We start from the raw sequence: 15,488 nt of genomic DNA, 5'->3' as shown, positions 1-15,488 counted from the left end.
AAAAACAAGGGTATGTGCAGAATGCAAGGTTACATTTTTAAAAGTTATAAAATATAAACAGCATCAATCTTATTTATAGTGGGAATGTTAGCTGGTAAATTTATAACACATCATTTTGAACGACATCGAATAGGTATCAACATATACCAAAATCTAACGATAACGGGAAAAGATAAGAAAATGATGCTTGTTGTGTTGGAAGTAGCCAATTCATTAAATAGGGTTTGTCCATTAAGAATAGTAGCAAAAATTGTAGATACTTGAGAGATACTATTAAATATTAAGTTGTGTGAGTAAACTGTCTCTTAAAATCTCTTAAAAAATTAAGAACAACACAATGTTGGATTCAAACAAAAGAGAAAGCGTTCACATACGAAGCGTGTGACGATTCAAGATCATCTAGATGTTAGTTAGCTCTATTGGTTCAAATTTATGAAATGTACGAAAAAAGTGAGTAGTGTTTTTGATATCACCATAATTTGATACTATTATTTCAGAGAAAACTGTTAGTCTGCGAAAATCTCAAATTTAGAGGGTGTAAAAATAACATATGAAGAGATAAGATAGCATTAAAAGAATACGATTTTTAAAAGTATATAATGAAATTAAGGAAGATTCGTTATTTAAATTTCTGTACCTAGATGAAACATCGATATTACAAAATGGAACATTGGTCACTCTTATTGGCATCTATTAGTAGCAAGACGCATAAAGACAACAAAACTGATGGAGAAAGGTTATTACAGTAAAGTATTTATTACAGATATATCATTCATATGCTGGAAACATAAATGGTTTCATTCAGGAACCATCAGATACTGTTATGGGAAATATGTGGGTATATGACCCAATGACAAATGCATTAGGAGGAGTGCACTGATAATATCAGCAGATATAGAGGAAATCAATTAAATTTTACAAGAAAAATGTACACAGGTAGTATCAGATGAAAATAAGAAAAACACAATTATATCAAAATAATTTGACCAGAAAACGTAAGGTTCAAACATAGCAATGAAAAAAACAAGAACTAAACATAAAATAAGCTAATGAAAGTAGAATACATTACTTCGATATAAAATTGTTAATTATGTGGATTAGGCCACCAGGGTATATCACTACAAAAGTATACAAAAAGTAGTATACCATAAAAAAACTTATAACTCTACATCATATATGGTGTGAAAAACAGTTCGATGTAAACAGAATTAAACAATCATACGTTGCAAACTACTGTAGCAGTAATTACCTGTAGTCGCATTTTTATATGTCAAAATCAAAATAAATCAAAAGTCAAATTTGATGTAGCAACATTGTGACATGTTGGCGTCATACATTTGGTTATGTATAGTTTGTTCAAAGTTATTTTGTCCTTTAAATTTGAGACATCAAAACGTCGCAATGTTGCTGCATCAACTCTGAGTTTTAGTTCAGTTTGGATTTGACATACAATAAAACTATAATTTAAGTAAAATGATTGAACAAAAATGTTATCAAATATAATTTATTTTAACATTACAGTACATCTAAAAACTAAAGTTAATTATACAGCCACAATACTTTATACGTTAGAGTTTAACTATTATTACTATTGCTTTCAAGAATTTTGCATACGTGTAACAAACCGGTCGATTTTGACAGACTCATTCGTTTACGTGTTCGAACTAATCAGACAGTATTGTGTCTCGTTTTAACTAGAATAAAATTACAAATTGCGGCAGGCAATACATTAAACATCTTGATGACATATGTACAAAAAAACTTTGAAGTTTATTATATTAACTGTTTTGTTGGTCGGGTACAAGTATGGTTAAACATATGGTTAAAAAATGAGAGTTTACTAAAAACTAAGCTAACTGGTAAATTAAAAAAATGTTTTGTTCTTCTATGAAAACACCGACGTAATCCATATATATTTAAAAATGATTATTATTTATTTTTGGCCAGTCTGGCCCCGGGTTTGTTAAAATATGTTCGACATATGAAGGCATTTACATTTATTCCATATATCTATTTATTTTGGAATAGTTATATATATATATATATATATATATATATATATATATATATATATATATATATATATGAGGGTATATTAAATTATAATATTCCATTGTTCAGAATAAGTGCTACTGCTATATGTTTGTTATTTCATAATCTTAATATGAAGTAATTGGTATTGTTATGACATTTATAATTTAGTAATGTTGACTTTTATATTATAGTTTCTCAGAATTCAGTGAAAAATTAAATATAAGACTTGTTATTGTTATTCAACAAAATTATTAATTTGGAATATTCCGCAGTACATTATAAATCCTAATAATACGTTTTCCAAAAATTATAGAGATTATTTTTGATTTTTTAAAATTTAATAGTCTCTTGCTAGTTGCTACACTAATGGTTTATTTGGGCTCCTAACCAGGACCTTTGATTTTAATGCTAATAACTGGCTAGTGATCAACTTATTAATTATCCCAGAAGACAATCGGTATTACGTAACCTAGTTACCGACATGCCTGGGATGGTTATTCTTTGTTAGGTTTACTCTTTGTCTATACAAATTCGAGCGCACATAAATAATGACACCCAAACCTACGACTTTTAAAGTCTCCTTTTACCAACTATGGGTTTATCTGGACTGGACCTAAAGCTTAACGTGGGCTCCGGAGCCACGGTCCTCAGCATAAAGCCTACCGACTGGCGAGTGACCAACTTTAGAAATCATCCCAGAAGACATCCGGTCTTTTACCCTGCCTGGTTACTGGCATGACTGGGATCCTTTTCCTTGTCCGATTTTACACTCTTGCCTAGAACATTCACAAATTTTAAACAATCACAAACATAAATTTACGACCATGCCCCAGTAGGATTCGAACCCGCCGCTATCGCAACAGTAGGAGGACCGTCCCATCGCCTTTACCACTGCGCCACCAAGCCGGCTAGTATTCTTTTTATTAGTACATATAATATAAATAACTAATAACAAAAACAATGACGAAGTGACGATTTATGTAGTAGTGCTAAATACGTTTAATTATATATTATATATAAAAGTGCACATCTAATCATAATGTTTATTTCTTAAAACTATTTATACTTTTATAATGATCACGTTTAAATATAAGTTACAGTGACAATTAATTTATTGGCCATTCAAGCGTAATTGTTGAATACTAATAAACAAAGCAGTTTTCGATACAAGAAACAACATTAATGCAGATAATTATCACAAAAACCTAGAAACCGCTAAAACAAATGTTTGTTTTGCTATTAAAAGATAATGTATACAGTTATCGCTATTTAATAATTTTATCAGCTATTTTAATCCTTTTACAGAACACGTGTTAGTATAAAAACGATAAGGCAGATAAGTAACACGTAAGTCTTACACTATACATTTTTGCACTATATATTGCTGTAAAATTTTACTGAAATTGTAACAGTAAGCATAACTTTATTTTTAATTAGAGTTAGTTTAATTAGAGTCAGAATCAGAATTAACTATAGTACTTGGATGTTTCTTAAAATGGCTGTAGTGGTAACTTGTATATTTCTGAGAGCACCTTTTTATCAATGATGATTGTTGCTCAGATAAAACTACGAACTATATTCAGAATCGATTATATTTTGAATAAAACCCAAACAGTTTTGTTTGATAAAGCCTAGCATATAATATTAGTAATATAATTAATACATACAGATACAAGTTTAATGTTAATGTCGCTGTTTATGTTGGACTCTTTTTTTTTCTACAAATTTCATATGTATTCATTAAATAAATGATAATTAATTTGTATTTAAGATTAGTTTTATCGTTGTAATTATATGATAAATGTTGTTAGACATGGCTAATTATAATAAAAATAATATTTATACTTACCATATATTATTAATTAAAAACACATTTAATTGATTTCTTTTATTTTAATAGGTTAATGTACCCATATTATAGCTTTATATGTATATTAATTAAAAACATATTTTTATATACACAGAGGATCAGAAAAAAATCCAAAATTGTGTGTTCAATTGCATTATTCAATAAACAATAATTGATTTATTTAAATATATGTCTAAATTATTAATTAGAATTGGTACAAAAACATAAAGTCAAATAATTTATGACTGGTTTTAGTACTTGATAAATCCTCAAATTTGATTAAGAAAATTTGTTTTTAATTCATTATCATATTCTTTAATTGGGATAAATTAATTAATGCTTCCCAACTTTTAAATTTTCGATGATGATCTGTTGTTTTAAAATGGCTTTAGTTTATTCTGAGATAATTTTATTATTAGAGCTAAATATCTACCTTTGATTTTTAATTCATTCAACCATCGTTTTCATCGACTTCTGATGGCGTGTGTTTTCTGGGAGTAACACATTTTTTTAAAATTTATATATAAAACCGTTTTCTTGAATTTAATACTCAATCTCAGCTTTTAAAGAGTTAGCCTTTTAAAATAAATTAATAGTTTTTTGTTTTCTAAATCCTTTCACATTTTATAACATATCAATACAATTTAAACAATATGGTAACATTGCGAACTGAAATGAAAACTTTTTAATATTCTGGTCAATTGTCAACTTGTATCAATATCAATTAATGTGTCAGTTATCTGACCCAACTTTAATTTTCTAGTGTCCAAAGTTTTGTATGATTGATAGGCGAGTTTTTTTAACAGGGGCATATATGCTGGCAGAAAGTTCAAAGAACATAGTCGCCAAAGATAAATAATTCTTTAAATTGTAGCGACCTTGAGGCTTGTCGAATTTTACATCGTGAAATAACGGTCAACAAAGTACCCAGAAATATAATCCCAAAACACGATAACGAATAGCTGGCAACCCCGGGACGTTTATCTGGGATGTTATTGAAGGGTATTTCGATCACCCAGTAACCGACCATCGTTTGGTTTAGACGTGCCACCATCAACTGCCCAAGCCTCGTCTCCAGGAAACACCGCTGCCTTTTAATCTATTTTGTATTTTCTACATTTTTTTATATTACCAATAAATAACGGTCACATAATGTAAACACCACTGTTTCATTTCGTTTTACCTCCATTCACCGAAACTAACATATACGTTTATTATTATTTAAGTTAAGAGATACAGTATTTTAATTCTTCAAAGGATATTTGCAGATATCGTTAAACTGTAAGAATATGCACAAGCTATTATCATCATGTCATTGCGGTCATAACCGAATAATTATCTATTGGTTTACATTTTAATAAATCGTCATCTATGAAAAGTACATTAATTATTTTCATTATTCGAATAATATATGCTATATGCTTTTCATTATTTTTTTACGATTTCAATTTATTTATATACGTTCAAATGTATTCCAATTTAAATTCGATAACTCATTGTTTAGCAATTTTATGTTTGATTAATCAAAAACAAATTTGAAATTGTGATTGGTTTCGAATTGTATCAGGTTATTGTACTCGAAAGGTTAATTATATTCGAATATATTATACGTAAGCAGAAATATTGTATATAACTGTCTTTGAAAAAATTAAATATTGTTTGGTGCTTGCATGTACTGTGCTGATTTTTTCATTTTAAAGAGGCATTTATTAAGAGAAATTAGTACAATATCCATTAATAAACATAAATATTTATCATTTTACTATTATGGTTCCCAGATATGGGATAGATCCCATATCTGGGCCATTTTTTATCGGGATATCTTAATAACAGAGTCTTCTAAAACTTTTCATATTAAATGTGTATTTAAAAATTTACAATATCGTTTTATCGACGGTCTGGAGATAATCGCGAGGATAGCTGGAAAAGTCAATAACTCAAAATTATAACCTATTTTCCATTTTTTAATTTGCAAAGGTGAAGTTTATTATGAAATAACTATATTATATGGAATTTACAGACACCAAATTACTTTCATACAGGCTGTACTACGGAAATTTGGCTAAAACAATGCAATTCAGGGATCGTCAAAGTGGCGGACGAAGGTACATATAGTACAATACGATACTCACAGAAAATGTAAATGCTACTGTGGCTTTCCACGTACATCTCTCTAGTCATTTCTTCAGCAGAGATGGTAATCGGCAGTGTCGTTTTTGTCATCTTCCTCTTTCTGTCGTTAGTCTTTTTCGGAGAAATCGATACTTCGTTGTTTTAATAAGTTTACTACATGTATGTAGTAGTAAACAAAAAAAATCAGTAAGCAATTTAATAAATTTCTATTAGTTATTAGTTAATGAGACACGTCCATTGTTAAGGTTTATTGTTCACAGAAAACGCTGTAACTATGGGAAGCAGTGAATTGAAAAATGTTGTGTGGTTTCTGTTATGTTTTATAATCTGACTAATAATCTATTTTAATGTATTCACATTGTTACATTTTCTCATCAGACATTCGTGTGTTGGTAAATTTAATTCCATATATTTACTCTGATAAGTATGTCTGCAATATATATATATATATATATATATATATATATATATATATATATATATATATATATAGATAATATGAAAAATTTAAAAAAGATATACAATTTAAATAGATATACATAAAAAAATTTAAAAATTATATTTGGTAATAATCAAGAAATATTGGTTTTTATATTAGTTTTATTACAAGTCAAAATCCTTATCACTTAACATGTCCCGGATATTTGGAAAACGGCTGAAAAGCTATTATGATTCCGAAACCTGGAAAACCACTAAATAAAGTAAACTTTTATCCAATAATTCAATTGCTACCAGTAATATCAAAAATATTTGAAAAACCACTGTTGAAAAGGTTAAAATCAATCACAGAAAAAATCTACATATAATCACAGATATTATTGAAAAACTTTGCTCGGAAAAAGTTCGATAAAGTCTGGCATATAAAGTATGGCTTAAATTCGCATATCACAGTTAAGATATTTAAAGTTAAAGAAAAAGCAAACACAAAAAAAACGGTTTAAAATAAAATATATACCTACACCTATTTTTCTATTTACAATATTATTTTAACTAATATCAACTGATCACTTTGAAGATGGTGTCGAGCAACATATTAGACTTGTTTTCTTCGTAATTTATGTGTATATGTCCCAAAATTATATCATAATTTTTGTATGGTTCCAATGGGACCACCTCGGAGATGCACTTTTTCGAATAAAATTTTGAAAATAGGCCCGCAATTGACGGAGAAATCGGCGAACATACATTAAAAAAAATATACAGTCGATAGAACTTCCTCCTTTTTTGAATTCGGTTAAAAATTGTGGCTAACGATGGATTCCTTGGATGGATACTTTGAATTAAATACATTGCACCATTTTTTTCTGAATAAAGCTTCAATTCTATAAAATAAAAACATAAAAAGTTATTGATACACAATTTATGTACTAATATATGATATTAAATGTCAATTTCAGTTCATTTGATTTGGTTAAAGAGTAGATAACTGAACTAACTTTAACGGAGACTTCTGTCAAATATGTTAAGAATTACCTAAATCATTGGGGCTTATCAATAGCCGGAAAATGCCTAAAAACTTTATGAACAGTGAAAAAATGAAGGGAGCTAGCTTTTTACGAACTAAAATCCAGGACCAATGGGACGGATTTTTGATTTATATCAAAACGTTGCTTAAGCATGCTAGTTCAATGAGGAAAAATAAATAATTTTTATAATCATTGAGCACCGACAATGAATAATGAAAAATCTATTTCAAGAATTCCAAGTGAAGTTGTGGGTTAAGCTAGACGACCAATCAACATCAACCGATCAAAAGATGTCTGAAAACTGAAAAGAAATGGACAGTCCTCACCCGCAACTTGGAATTCATTATAAGATCCACCGACTCCAGGAGGTTCTTTCGAAATTGTATTTGTTGCTTATTCGAAATATTGAAATATATTTTTAAAATATATTATTTTAAATGTATTTAATTTTAATTTAATTATTACTATAATATATTTAATTGTTTTTATACAAAAAGTACGAATTAATATCAACACCTATTAATTATTTAAGAGAGTGAGAGAGATATTGTGAGAGTACTCCAAATTGGAATTAGCGAGTGCTCGACGCTGCTGATTGTTTACTTTTTCCTTCTCGGTCAAGTTCACTTCAGCAATGTTTCCCGCAGACTGTCGATACATAACAACAAACAGGTTGAATTGATTATTTAATATACTAATGAATTCCAATTTCTTCATCAAACAAGAAATACTCAATTTAACAGGAATATTTTATGGAAAACTTTAATATTTATAGTCCAATATAATTAATTGCACAATTGTCGCAATTTTCAGGATGATGTATTAACTAATAATTATGATAACCTCAAAATATTTTTTTTCTTTTTTTAATTTATTTTCTATAATACTCCAATAATAATATCACACACTTCAATAATTTTTATATTGATTGAGCACCGGCAATGAAAAATGAAAAATCTATTTCACGAATTCCAAGTGAAGTTGTAGGTTAAGCTAGACGACCAATCAACATCAACCGATCAAAAGATGTCTGAAAACTGAAAAGAAATGGACAGTCCTCACCCGTAACTTGGAATTCATTATAAGATCCACCGACTCCAGGAGGTTCTTTCGAAATTGTATTTGTTGCTTATTCGAAATATTGAAATATATTTTTAAAATATATTATTTTAAATGTATTTAATTTTAATTTAATTATTATTATAATATATTTAATTGTTTTTATATAAAAAGTACGAATTAATATCAACACCTATTAATTATTTAAGAGAGTGAGAGAGATATTGTGAGAGTACTCCAAATTGGAATTAGCGAGTGCTCGACGTTGCTGATTGTTTACTTTTTCCTTCTCGGTCAAGTTCACTTCAGCAATGTTTCCCGCAGACTGTCGATACATAATAACAAACAGGTTGAATTGATTATTTAATATACTAATGAATTCCAATTTCTTCATCAAACAAGAAATACTCAATTTAACAGGAATATTTTATGGAAAACATTAATATTTATAGTCCAATATAATTAACTGCACAATTGTCGCAATTTTTCAGGTTGATGTGTTCACTAATAATTATTGTAACCTTTTTTTTTAAATTTATTTTCTTTAATACTTCAATAATAATAAAACACACTTATAATATTTTAACTCTCGTAAACTTTTATTATATTCTGTGGCTAGAATATCAAACTATCTCGTGTAGGACGTATTATCGAACAAATCAATATATGTATGTAGTGGTAAACATAAAAAATCAATAAGCAATTTAATAAATTCCTATTAGTTATTACTTAATGAGACACGTCCATAGTTAAGGTTTATTGTTCACAGAAAACGCTGTAATTATGGGAAGCAGTGAATTGAAAAATGTTGTGTGGTTTCTGTTATGTTTTATAATCTGATTAATAATCTATTTTAATTTATTCACATTGTTACGTTTTGTCATCAGACATTCGTGTGTTGATAAATTTAGTTCCATATATTTACTTTGATAAGTATGTCTGTAATTACATTTCTTTGTTTTATGTCCACACATGTGTACAAATATATGTAGATATTAGGTATTATATAAAATATGAATAAATATACATAAAAATTTTTAAAATTATATTTGGTAATTGAAAAGAAGTATTTGTAATTGCAAGAAATATTGATTTTTATAATAGTTTCCCATATGTCCAGGAGTTCCGCAAGGTAGTGTACTGGGTCCAGTACTGTATCTTCTGTATACGGTCGAAATGCCCACCACAAAAATAACTACTGTGGCAACATACGCAGATGACACAGCAATCTTGGCATCCCATGAAGATCCAGTCACAGCATCGATAAACGTACAAACCCACCTGGATCAAATACAATTATGGTTGAAGACATGGCTCATTAAAATCAATGAAACAAAATCCACCCATGTAACGTTTACCCTGCGTAGAAGAACATGTCCACCAGTGAATATCAATCATCGTCAACTCCCCTAAGCAGAGCAAGTTAAATATCTTGGTATGCACTTAGATCGACGCCTCACCTGGAAGAAGCACATACTCTTTAAACGAAAACAACTTCGACTGAAATTATATAAAATATATTGGCTCATTGGACGCAAATCCAAGTTATCATTAGGTAACAAGGTGTTGCTGTATGAGTTAACGTGTTTGTGTGAAGTACTTCGAAAGAGTGTCAGTGCATCCCAATGTACTCGCTAATCAGCTAAATATGCGACGTGATATTGAAGCTCGTAGACTAAAACGTTTAACGCCACCTGATCTGATTACTGGATATTTGTAGACTTTAGAATAAGCTTTAGAATAAGACTAATTAATTAAGATAATATTTTATACAGAAGATCGCTTAATGAAGTGATTTTCTGCATGCCATGTACATATAATATAGACATACTTATTGCCTATAGGGCAGATTGTGGAATCACAAAGAGTAAAAAAAAAGTTTTAATACAATTAAAAAATCCTTATCACTTATAAATATCATACAATGTTATAATTAATGCTATTAAGATCTTGAATAAGCTCGCACTGTTTTTTTTTGTATAAAAATTAATACTTTATTTAAAATGAATTGTCAGATATTTGCCAATTTATAGTAGCGTCGGATAAACAAAAACGATTTTTGAGATTATTGAGGAATATTAATTTTCCATTATCTTCTTACAAGGTAACATGTCCGGGATGTACGGAAAATGGATGAAATTATTATGATTCCGAAATCTGGAAAACCACTAAATAAAGTAAAATTTTATCGACCAATTCAATTGTTACCAGTAATATCCAAAGTATTTGAAAAACCCTGTTGAGAAGGTTAAAAACAATCATAGAAAAAATCTACATATAATCACATACATTATTGAAAAAGTGCAGTGCTCGATAAAAGTGGTATATAAAGTATGGCTTAAATTCATATACCTCAGCCAAGATATTAAAGAAAAAGATTCCTTAACAATGAAAGAAAGAAGAAGGTGTACTGCAAAGCAATGTTTTGGGTTCTATTATTTACCTACTCTATACATGCGATATACCACAAATAGAAAATGTTACTATGGTTAGCAAGAAGCTACCAGACAACTGCAATTTGAAACTAATAGTATAAATAAGTGGTCCCAGACATGGAGAATAACATTCAATGAGTGTAAATCAATGCATATTGAATTCGCTTACTTTTCAAATTGCAACAACGCTAAGTACCTTGGCGTGAATGTTGATGCAAAGCCTCGTTGGAAGGGGCATATAAAAAAGAAAAGAAAAGAGATCGAATTAAAATACAAAAAAAGCATTGTAGGAAAGGGAAAATCTAAATTATCCATACATAATAAGTTAAAATTAAATACCTTTAAAATATATATTAATACCAAATAATAAATAGTAATTGTTTTAATTATTTATATTTTTTATAGATATTTTTTCGCTATCCCTATCGGAATGTTCTCCGAAAAGTAATATTAACATAAAACAAGCCTTTCAGAAATAAAGTCCTTGGAAGTGTTGTGGATGGATCCGGATTCCAAGTACCCTTCACTCCCATGTTAATACCCGAAGTGCTGTAACTCTTGAATAACACTGAACTAGGACGTAGATTCGGGAGAACCGAACCGTGTGATCTGGTCTAGTCGTATAGTGATGTGTACTAAATGGTTTAGTACCTAGAAGTGTACCTAGCTTTTAGTGATTGTAAAGACAAATTGTAAATTAGTCTTCACCGATTAGCAATATATTATAAATTAAATAATCTTCATACAAGGGGTCCCGAAAAAGTTTATATTTAGTTTACATTTTTAGAAAGTCCATAGATTTTAAAAATGTTTATTAGTTATTAACGTATATAATGAGAAATTTCTTTAAAATAATATCGTCCAAATGAAAATTTCATCTTAAATAAATAAGTGTATATGAGTGTAAATAATTTCTTGTTCCAATGTTTCGCGCGTTTACATTAAGTGAGTGGTTTATGATGTTTGCTTTTCGGATTCATTGTACTCCAGCAGTTGCTATCTGTTCATTTACGTGTTTATTAAGGTAAAGATGAGCTTCATCCGAAAATATGATACTGGTAAACGTCAATTGGTTTTTTACGGTTTATGAAATCAACTTGATCAACAATCGACTGGTACACTGTGGCTTTAATTTTCGAACCAAATAAATTTTGTAGGGATACATGTAGTAGGTTTTTGTGCAAAATGTGCATTTAAATCCCTCGTACATTCCGAATTGAAATGTTCAGATCTGATATTATTTTTAATCATTTTGTTTTTTCCTATGTGGTACTCACCTAATAAACGTTGTAAAATTATAGGCAGGCAGGACACATGGTTAACTTTTAAGAAATACTCCATAGCAACTAAATTTCCAAGGATCAGGCTACCGATTGACATAACCCCCGCGTTCTCGTATTCGTTGCGTAAGTTTATACCGTAAGTTAACCACGTTGACGGTTCAGATACATTGTATAAGTGAAAATGCTGTTCAACTAGATCATAAGGTATTAACCGAAACAATGACAAACCGAAAGAGCATTGTTTGCAGGCAAATGAGCAATATCATTGTTATATTGCATACATTAAGAAACCAAAATTAGTAATTTATACTTTTATACATATGCATTAAAATCAATACATCAAACTATTTAAAGTGACATTTGATACTATTTAAAATACTTATTTTACTATTAAATATGTTGAATTAAAAAATAATTTTAACGCAAACACATTCGTCTTGTTTCTTTAGACAACTATTTCACAAAAAAAAACAAAATCTTTCTATGAATATAATGGTAATTAATTTTATTTCAAAACTTACTAAATAATTTATGTTTATGTTATTACTAAATGTAATATTATGTTGAAAAATACTGCAATATTATCATAGATGAAACAACTGTCCATGTCTAAAGAGCAATAAATATATGAGTTCAGTAACATATGAATCACAAAATCAGCTGTCCGAAAATTATTAAATGGAATTAATGTGTTCTTTTTATAAATATTAATATTGTTTTATTAGTCCTGAGTGATTTCACAAAAACAACCAAACAACAAGTGTTATTTTGATTCTATTTATTGATTGAATTTTTTTACTTTACAGGGGTATCTAGTTCTTTCTTTTTTATTTTACCAGCTATTTCATTGAAACCTCAACATAAACGTACAAAATTATCAGTCGTTTTATTTCTCCAATAAATACTATTCGGTCACCACGTAACATTATTCATCGAACCGTAACCACAAAAAAGATAATATTCACAGTATTAAACATCCTTAGTTATCATTGTTTGCTTTAAAAAGGATAAGTTATTTTTAAAAAAATTTCACTAAATGTGTCGCAGCTGAAGCTATAATGTAAGAAAAAGTGTATTGAAAGTGCTTTAAGAACTATTCCAATTAGGAAACATTCAAGTTTTTAAAAACACCCATAGTATGTAGATTTTTAGCATAAGCATTACAGTTTAGTGTATAAGAACACCAAAGCGAACTGAAGTTGATGTGAACTAACGTAGTCTACTAAAATTCAATTCAGGAATTCAATCTATACAGGGTAATGCTATGTAAATTTGGGTGGAGATAGTGCTATTCAGAAGTTCTTCAAATGCAAACTGGTGGACGAAGGTACAGGTGACACTCTATTATCTATCTCACGACTATTTGGTCGTTTATTTAGAAGAGAAATGTTATAATGAGCGACTGTTACGACACATGCTAATAAGGACTGTGTATTCGAGGAAACGGGGACATATGTTGGTTTTAGAACTGAATGATGTAACTATCTAAGGATAGGAGTTTGGTTTGTGTTGTGATGGATTTGGACTCTTACTGTCGTTTTGTATTACTATTCAAAAATTCTCCACTTAAATAACTTAAAATAATATAAATAAAAGCTTTTATATGAGGTATTGAAAAAATTATTGAAAACGAAAGAAACAAAACTAAAATCACAAATATCTCTCTATATCAAATGTCAAATATAATATCTTTCAATATCAAAGTAACATCTATATATTCAACCCTCTATATTCACATGGTATTGATTATTTCTTTTCTATTTCGTGTTTTCACATCATCAATATTCCTTGCTATATGCATTTTTCTATTTTTCATCCAGTAACATTCATGTACTTTTCATATCCCAAGCAACTCTCCCACACAGTGTTGGATAACCATTTACATTTTACACTATCTGCCATTATGTGAACTTTGAAAATTGCCTGATTCTGCTAATTTTGTTATTACACATCTAGAATATATTATAATATTTATAGATAGCTTAAATTTAGTTACGTTCTCAAATGAATTTTGTTACAGTAATATAACAGATTGTCAATTGAAAAGTTACCGGTCTGACATATAGATGGCGCTACTAGAATTAAATCCATATGTTTTTTAATTAGCCCTAAAAAGATGCGTGTATAAATTTGAAAGCTGTCGAATTATTAGTTTGTGAATTATACAATTTTGAGTGAAGTTACTTTTGTTATTGTGAAAAAATGGATAAAAAGGAATTTCGCGTGTTGATAAAATATTGTTTTTTGAAAGGAAAAAATACAGTTGAAGCAAAAACTTGGCTTAATGCCAAGTTTCCTGACACTGCTCCAGGAAAATCAACCATCAAGGATTGGTTTGCTAAGTTTAAACGTGGTGAAATAAGCACCGAAGACGATGAGTGCAGTGGAGGCCCAAAAGAGGTTATTACCGATGAAAACATTAAAAAATCCACAAAATAATTTTGAATTGTATGTACATGTGTACATCATATCATTCGCGAATATTTGGGTATGAGAAAGCTCTGTGCAAAGTGGGTGCTGCGCGAGCTCACTTTTCACCAGAAACAACGACGAGTTGATGATTCGGAGCAATGTGTGGAGATGATAAAGCGTAATAAACCCGAGTTTTTGCGTTGATATGTGACAATGGATGAAACATGACTCCATCCTTTCACTCCAAAGTCCAATTGACAGTAATCCGAGTGGACTCGATGTACACGATGAACCCGCTCCAAAGCGTGGGAAAACGCAATAGTCAACGTAGTAGCAGCGACTATTACTTAGCGTTATTGGACCGTTTGAAGGACGAAATCGCCAAAAAACGGTCGCATTTGAAAAAAAAAGTACTGCTTACACCGTGTCACAAGTCAGCGAGAACGATGGCAAAAATCCATGAATTGGGCTTCAAATTACTTCCTCATCTACCGTATTCTCCAGATCTGGCCCCCAGCGACCCCATTTCCTGTTCTCAGATCTCAAAAGAATGCTCACTGGGAAGAAATTTTCGTCGAATAAAGAGGTGATCGCCGAAACTGCGGCCTATGTTGAAGCAAAGGACAAATCGTACTACAAAAATTGTATCGAAAAGTTGGAGGGTCGCTATAATCAGTATATTACCCTTGAAGGGAATTATGTTGAATAAAAAAAACTAAACTTTGCCAAAAAAATGTGTTTTACTATGCTAGGCCGGGGACTTTTCAATTGACCTGTTATAGTATACCAACATATACTTACTGGGATTAATATATAT

At 29.6% G+C, this 15,488-nt stretch overlaps 1 protein-coding gene and 1 long non-coding RNA gene across 2 annotated transcripts in view; one reads left to right on the top strand and one right to left on the bottom strand.

Moving 5' to 3' along the window:
* Positions 1-15,488, bottom strand: part of LOC143191215 (protein SERAC1) — a 76,606-nt gene that overhangs the window by 36,691 nt on the left and 24,427 nt on the right. The gene's annotated exons all lie outside the window — the stretch shown is intronic.
* Positions 3,293-5,042, top strand: LOC143191573 (uncharacterized). Its single transcript, XR_013004550.1, has 2 exons — positions 3,293-3,381; positions 4,758-5,042. It is a non-coding gene; the product is annotated as an uncharacterized LOC143191573 (long non-coding RNA).

This window comes from Rhynchophorus ferrugineus, unplaced genomic scaffold, assembly GCF_030347505.1.
Source record: "Rhynchophorus ferrugineus isolate W39M unplaced genomic scaffold, kcgeb_rfMv2 rfM2, whole genome shotgun sequence".
Taxonomy (NCBI): domain Eukaryota; kingdom Metazoa; phylum Arthropoda; class Insecta; order Coleoptera; family Curculionidae; genus Rhynchophorus; species Rhynchophorus ferrugineus.
The sequence above is the reverse complement of the archived record's forward strand: the minus strand, read 5'-3'. Positions and strand labels throughout refer to the sequence as shown.